The sequence below is a fragment of the Pelecanus crispus genome, chromosome 4, assembly GCF_030463565.1.
Source record: "Pelecanus crispus isolate bPelCri1 chromosome 4, bPelCri1.pri, whole genome shotgun sequence".
Classification (NCBI taxonomy): domain Eukaryota; kingdom Metazoa; phylum Chordata; class Aves; order Pelecaniformes; family Pelecanidae; genus Pelecanus; species Pelecanus crispus.
The window spans coordinates 66,451,351-66,459,822 of record NC_134646.1 but is presented as its reverse complement, the minus strand read 5'-3'; positions in this window follow the sequence as shown (position 1 = coordinate 66,459,822).

Below are 8,472 nucleotides of genomic sequence, written 5' to 3'. Positions count from 1 at the left end.
TAAGTCATCCACCACCTCATCCTGCCAGAACCTCTGTATGGTAGACTGGAAAGCAGGGCTATAAAGAAGAGGCTTGAGCACCCAAAAGGACACGCAACGTGTGTTCTTCTCCCTAAAGAGCTTTGAAAATATTTCACCCACTAGCTGCAGAGCACACCTACTTTGTAGCTGACTGTAGGCAGCAGTAAATGTGATGTCCACAAGGCCATGCTGCCCCATACTGAAGTCCACTTTTCCTGGTCACTATATCTTTGTTGCAAATTGTAAAGCCAAGCTATCCACATGTACACCTTCACTCCTATTTTAAAACGTAGCAAGCAGTCAGATTTCTCCTGCTCGTTCTTGATGGCCGGCTCTGCTCCATAAGGTAAGAACAAGGAAAACTCACTAAAAGCTGGGCTGTTTTTATTTCATTTCTTCAGACTGACTCATACTCTCCAATCCCTTGTCCTTAGGGAAGATACAAGGAAATGATGTAATTCTTTTTTTGTTTGGGTTTTTTTTTTCCAATGCTTTGGACTTTTTCTTTTGGCATCATCTGCACTGGGCCTGTTTTTTAATTAATCTATATGGACTAAGCTAAAGTAAAAGCCTGCACTGCCTGTATCTGTGTACTCACTTGTAATAGGGATGTAATGGTTGAGGATAAGAAGAATTGATCTCTGTGACTTATCAGGTGACCCACTAACAATTGCTCAGGAGTTCTGCAAGCTTTCTTTAGAGATCAAATTTTAAAAGGCTGACCAAATTTAAATTTAAAAACCCTGATCAAATTTAAAAAAACCCATCTGTTTCAGAGATGCAGTTGTTATAACTCCTGCAGCTCTAAACTTGTCAAACACCTGGGGTGGAAGGGAAGATACTTTACATTTTTGTGTTAAATTGAGAGAAGAAGACTGGAAACACCTAGGAGATGTTCAAAAGCTGAATGCTGGTTTTACAAACAGCTCCTGGTCTTTTATCAGCCTGAACGGAGAGCTTATCTCTGAACACCCCTGTGGACCACCTCCAGTCCAGATTAAAAACTAAAACTGAGGCTGTCTACAGTGTCTGACTATGAGGAAACTTCTGGTTTTGCAAAAATGAGGTGGAAAACTTTACAAAACTATCTTCTGATCAGGGAACAAATACACTTGTGTTGTTCTAGGACCAGAACTAGAAAGGGAGACAAGGTGTACTGAGGCAGAGGAAGCCTGGGAAGTGGAAAATGTAGGTTTGAGTCCTCTCCGACTCAGAAAGGAGCTGAGCACGGCTGTCTCTGCAAGTTTCCTAAACTAGAATGACATTTCAAGGCATAAGTGCAAAAGACATTCTAGAAGCAGGTTTTAATTAGCATGTGAAGTGCCAGGAGTTAGGAGCCACAGTTGACTGACAACATCTTAGCTCCCCGGGAAGCAGCATCTCCCAGCTCCCTGGGCAAATTTAGCCTCTAATCTGGGGAAAGGAAAATTACAGCTTGGGACACTATCCTCAAAATATTATTGGTAGGAATCTGGACCAAATTGGGTATTGCACAAAAGCGGATGGCAGCAATTCCTATTTCTGCCTTTTACAAAGAGAAATCTGTCCTGCTCCTGCTGCTCATACCAAACTCAGCCCAGCGTTGCTGCACTGAAGCTGGGGTGTTGGTCAGGTCTCAATGGCAGTAAGCTGCAAGTTGACAGACGTAGCTCTGAATATGTGCAAAATGCAAAACTGCAGGTGCCAAAGGAGCCTCCAGGTCAAAATAAGGAGGCTCTCAGGGAGCTTGGGCATCTCCATGGCAGCGGAGCACATTTGCCTGAATTTCCTACAGTGCCCATGGTTTTAGTTGCAACCATTCCCTTTGGTAGCTAGCAAAGCAACCTGGAAGGCAGGTTGTAGGTATAATCCATGGTGTAAACGTTGGTGCTCTCTATCAAGCTTAAATAGAAGCTGAGCTGAAGTTCTAACAGCACATACTCTGAACTGCAGGACTTAATTGCTATTTTAAGTGACCAAATCCCTTTATGGATCAGACCCCAGTGGAAGAAATTCAAAAGTATTAGCAAAGCCAATAGAGTACACTACTGCAGGAATTCTCTTTTTTAGCAGTCAGATGCTTTTTCACTATTCACTTTACATTCCTTTCTATTGGCTTTCTGGAAACATGTGTTCACTCAAAATGTGCCTGATCATTTGTTGAGAGCAAATGCAAAAATCATATAACCAAGAATTACCTGAAACTGGATTTGTACTCACACCAGCAGCTGCACTAGAAACTTGCCTGAGCTCTGGCAATCCAGCCAGGGAACTGAAATTACACAAATGAATGTGACTAATCAAAATTAAAACATTCAGTGCAAAAAGCTAGCCAGCAGCAGTAAGTAAAATTCAGAGCAGTGTTTTAAGAGCAAAGTAATGATTCATTCAAATAAATAAACTAGAAGTCAGAAAGGTGAATTGTAAAGTGTTGAACTCTTTCTTATGCTCTTTGAAGCATTAATATTCCTTTGTTCGGGTGGGAAACTTGACAAAAGCTGAAAATCATTGACAAAGTCAGAATTAGCATTTGGGAGTTCTGACTTCTGATCTTGTGATCAATACATTGATGTAATATATTGTATCTGCATTTCTAATGTTACCTGTAATCGCCTCTGGTGAACTAACTACTTTTTTCAGACTTCAGATCTGATTCTTCCCAGGTTTTGACTGATGCTTTTGGCTAACTTTTTTCTTGAGAAATGTAGAAGCAGAATACAGAAGTTGCTTTTCATGGAGCTTTAGAATGTATCAAGTTGCTTTTCAAGTTTAATTATCGAAATAAGTGAGTTGGGAAGAAAATATTCTCTTTTGTTCAGATGCTGAACTATATTTATGTGCTATACTCATTGCTTAAAACATACGTGAAAAGAGAAGTCTATGATACGAGCTGAGATATGAAAGAGAAAGGTTGATCCTAACAGTAAAACCAAACTTTTAATGTGGGTGAAGTTTTAAGTATCAGCTGCTTAAAGATCCCAAGTATCATCATTTCGAGTTACTACATCTATGTCCTTTTTCCTGCAGACTGCCTGAAATTTGTCAGCTAGGGGAAGCGATTGGTATTGTGGACTTTTTTTCCAACTGAGAAGACAGAAGGGACTTACTTCATTTATTTTAATATCCAATATTTAAGTGAACGAATATTAAAGCACATTGCTTTAAATGAAGCCTACACAATTCCAGACTTTTTCTTTCCTTCACTCTTTATGCATTCTCATGAAATCCTATGTAGAGCAGGACCTTCTTTGATCACAGACAGTTAGTCTCTTTTCCTGATTTGGCAAACCCATCACTTTCTCTGTTTTTGAGAGTTGGAATAAAACTTCCTCAATTTACATTGCAGTTATTTCATCATGCATCTTGGAAAACAGTTTTTCATATTGTTTATGCAAGGACCACGACTGTTATCACTTGATAAAATAAAATCTGCTCTTCTGAGTTGCATGTGAAGTACATATGTAAGGATTTCTCTGCTTACATAATGATTCAGTGTAGCTGGCTTTGGTCTCTGCATCATTAAACACAGAGAACTTACCAGAGGCTGCTGACCAGAAAAGTATACAAGCAGACATATGAGCATTACCATGCAAAATTGATGGGTTTGCATACAACAGAAAAATATGCAGTGTCTTCCCAAAGCCATGAAAATATATATGGTTGCCTACACATCGGCATTTTGGTTCAGAGCAGTAGTGCAGTTTTGCAGCAAATCCCATACCCTGACCATCCCCATTTACTGCACATTGGTTTGGTTCACCGAGCAGTTTTGGTGCAGAACTCCCTTCGCAGGGAACTAACCCAGAATCTCTGCCCAGCGCACATGAAATGCACTCCAACCTCCAACGAGGATGTGAGGGTCCAAACCCACCAGTGGGCCTTTGGGCAGCTTTAAACCACTTGCATGGTGAGAAGAACCAATTCAAGGGATCACGTTAAAGGTAGCCTGAAGTTCAAATCCTTGAACTGGTCATAACAAACACCCTGATTCTCAGCACTAACTACTTCAATATGGCGATCTGTTGCTGTTATGATGAATTACTCATTAATGTAGACAAGCCAGCCTATAAGACGTATCCAAAAAAAGAAAAAAAAAAAAAAACAAACCTAAAAGTATCAACTAGGTTTTCGCACAATATTTTGAGAGGTATCTCTATATGTTTGTTTATTGTGCTGGTAGTTCCTCTACAGCCCTTGCTATCACTTCCTCCTATGACGCAAAAGGTACAGCTAGGATTTTACAGATGAAGCAAGATACCTTTACTTTAAATTAACTTACAGTTCAGATGGAAAAATCCTGCAATGGTGAACTTGAAAATACAGTATTAATTTTGGTCTACTATACGTGAAACGAACAGATTAAATAATAAACACTGTCCCATCCTTTTAAAATACTATACAACAGGGGATTTCTGATGAGAGACATGATAGTGGTCTAATTTTATAACTGCTAAAGCATCTGCAGGTTCTTTCAAAATTATAACATGCAGTAACTTGCTAGTAAAAATATCCAAGAAAATCAGTTCCATTCTACACTGCCTACCATTCCTACAGAGAAAGACAAATTGATCACTGATCTAAAAATTGGGGATTGTGTAGATGACATCTGTCATGCTCAAATTAAGTTTGCTTTGAAGAAACAGACTATTTTTTTGACCTAAGCAGTAACCTACTTTACCAGAGTAATTTCTCAAGACTGAAAGTAACTGCCAACTTAAAAGAGCAAATGGAAGCATTTTATTTTAAACCTGAATGATAACTAAGAATTTTTTAAGAAGGCTTTAACTTCAAAACTCCTGTCGTCAGGACAGGAGCCTTCCTTTGGTTAACAAGAAAAACTCATTTAAGATGATGACAGCAAGGTGCTCAAAGGCAAATGCAGGTAAATTGAGCTTACCCACTTCCAACTTGGGCAATACAGAATTTACCCTCTTCTCGGTTCCTGGCTGATACGCCTCTTGAAACTAACAGCAGCTTTTCTATTCTTCTATCTCAATTTTTATGGCACACTTCTTTGACCTTTCAGAAAGTACCAAGAATTGCCAGAAAATCTGTACACATTAGCGCTCTCTCCCAAGTAATATTCTCTTTTGCATGTCCACATTGCCAAGCTATTCCCAATAAGAGCAGCTATATGGAGTGGAACTGTTGGTGGTGAAGACCCTGCATTCACCCCATATACGCTTCAGTGGACTTTACTTTGAAGTAGCTTAAGCTGGACCCGTGGACTGAAAAGCCATGAGCTGTGTGAGTACATTTGGGAAGCTCCTTCCAATTTAGTTGCTTTGTAACAAAATTCAGCTCTTGCACCCCCCAGACCACCCTTCGCCCTGAACAAGCACTTTAAGAGGGGACAGCTGGGAGATCACAAAAATGCTACCACAGGCACATCCCGTGAGCTCTTGGATGCCCCTCTTAGATAGTCCCACCACACGGCCAGGCAGACAGTGGTAAAAGAAATAAAACCTAGCCATGTTGCTTCAGTCTGAGCTATCGGTGATACCCAGGCTTCTACTCTCTTAGCCAATGCAGTGAAGTACAAGGGAAAGGAGAAAATGAGCCAGCTCCATGCCTTTGTTTCGGGCAGCATTTGTTTTCTCTCCCAGTTGTTCTGAACAACAGTAAGACATACCATCCTCCTGGCTTCCAGGGCTCTTTAATTCTTTCTGCTTCTCTCTGAAACGGAGGATGAGGATGTGAACTGTCCTGTTCGCAGCACCACATGGTCCCCAGTGTGGGACCTGGAGTCTTCCAGTCGCTCTGTACTTCGTAACAGCATTTGTGAAAGTGGGGAACTAAAAGTAAGCATGTCTGTACCTCAGAGAGGCGGTGAGAGCGAACATTAGTAAAGTCTCACTCTGTTTCCTTCAGTCTTGCTATTGCAACCATATTCTTTGATAAAGCAGTGCAGAGGTGTCGAATATGACAATGATAATTTATTTTTATCGCCCCTTTTGCAGTGATTAGCATATTTTTCTTTTTATTTTTCTCCTCCTGCCTTTGGCTTGCTCCCACATTCCCATTTAATTCTCCCCCCTCCCTCTTTTCTCCCCCTTTCTTGTTTTGTCTCCCTCAGGTTCTTTCACTGTCACATTGTGCTCCTTCAAATGCCGCACACATTTTGTCAATGGAGCCTCTGTAGTGGCTGGAAACCGAGAAGACCCTGTACCGCTGCTTGCCAGGCAGCAGGGGACCAGGGTTTTCTTAGTTTCCAGCTGCTTTTGAAGCAGCACTGATTGGTTTCTCTCGCTGCTGCAGAAAAGGCTGGCACACGGGAGCAACAAATTCAGCATGTCCTTCTGGCCTGTTTTCAATAGACCCGCAAGTGCCAGAACAGAGATGGGGAGCAATTTGATGCTGTCTGCTCAGCCATCCCTCTCTCTATTTATCGAAGCAACAGTCTCTCCCTTTGCCTTTCTACCCCTTTTCCCTTCACTTCTGTGATTTCTCCCTGTGCCACATCTCTTTCCAGTCCACTACTCCAGCTTAGCCAGAGTTTCTGTAGGACCTTAGAGACACCATTTTTCTCTTGTGCTGCTTTTGCAGCAGTATTTAAACTGAGCAAGCAGAGTTCTGTCATGCAGTGAGGTGCTGCTCAGCCATTAACACACTGCAATGGCTTGAAAGGTGCAAGTAAAGCGGAGTAATGTCAGCTGCTTTTGTAATCAAAAGAAAGGACAAAACAAAAGTTTACTAAGTTGATTAAAGCAAGACAACCCTTTCAATAATCCTTTCAGAAGTTTTCTATAACTATGAAAAGTAACACCATAAACAATGGGAAGAAATATATTTAAATATTAAAAGCTCTGAATATATTCCGCCCCCCCGAACTTTTAAGCATCTCCAGTATGCCTGGGGAACGTCCTGTATTATATGCTTAGGAAAAACCACTGCAAAGACTTATTCAGTCAGGCAAATTCAAGGAACTAAAATAAAATGCTGTAAGTGGGTAGAGCAAGCAGTGAGAAGGGATGGAGGACAAAAGCAACAGAAGTCCACAATAAGCATATGTGTGCCCTAGGCCAGCTGCAAATCACTAAAATATTGCTTTCATAAAGCTACATAATTGTATTTTATGAATCCATTATTTCCTAATGGTCATTTATCTAGCCATTAGGCATTAGAAACTTCTGGCAGACGTTACTGCAGAAGCAATTCACAGAAAAGGTTTGGAAGAAGATAGGTTAGTAGATTTGCAAATGAGTTCAAGGCAGATACGTTAAGAAACTTCATACAAGTGGTTTGGGGGTAAAAATCGGGCCAAGGTTCCAGCAGGCAGAAAATCCAAAATTACAGCAGTTAATCCCGGATCAAAAACGTCACCACCTCTTGATGCAATGTGCTCAACTGGTACAGCTTAAGGTAGTAGATTAAATTTGTTCAAAAAGCAAAGCCTTGCCTCTGTGCAGTTCAGGTTTGATCAAATACCACCTCTTCTCCCATAGTTGTCACTGAGGCAGCACAAAGAATAAAGCTGGCATAAACAGCCATTATGTGTACATACCATGTGCTCTAGCTGATTCAATATATGTTTCATTGTGCCTGATCTGGACTGAATTTGTATTGGCCAGAGACCTGGTGACTTGCAGAACTGGTCTTTATAAAAACATTATCTGCAGCCTCAGAGATAAAGGGTGATGTTGATGAAGTAAAGAGGCAATATGAAAAATAAAACTGTTACTCTGGCCTAGATTTTCCCAACAGCTCATCTCCCACTCAAGTACCTAAACGTTTCCAGTGCAGTCCCTGGATGCTGTGTGGTTTCAGCATTAGACTCCTTACGCTGTATGCGTAACTGGATACCCATTGGGCTGGGCACTATATGAATTCATTTCATCTAGGCAAAAAAAACACCCCAGAATTCTTTTGTTCACACAATGACAGATTTACAAAACAGAAGTTAAGAATACAGTTTATCTAGGGCACCATTTCTTTTAGGTATGCCACAATATGGTTGAGGAGGAGGGACTAATCCATAAAAGAGCATGGTTTAGCAGGAATGTGCCATAGAACGAGACTACCAACACGGTTATTCCATTTCTCGCTTAGTAAAAGCTTTATTTTTATCAGAAAAGTTATTTTATTAGACAGAATGTATCTATTCTTGTGTTTTGCATTTGTTAGTGAACACAGGACTTGTAAAATATCTCCTGAATACTGAAGTCCCTTAGTTATCTGCAGAAAACATGAAACTAGCCCTAAATTTCCCCAGCATTATTTGAAGAATATGTCTGAACTGTGTCCAGAAGGATGACTGAGAAACCCACTCTATTCCCCATGCTAATCTAGTCACTGGCTGCTAGAATAAAGCTGCCAACACAGGTGCAAGCAAGTGCCAAAAGGGACGATTTCCAGCACCTGTCTATTCTGGACTAGACACACAGGACAACACATCACTTCTCTTGGACTACTGATAGGAATGACTTTCAGTCACATTTGGGGCAGATTTACATCAATTACCTACAGGTTAAA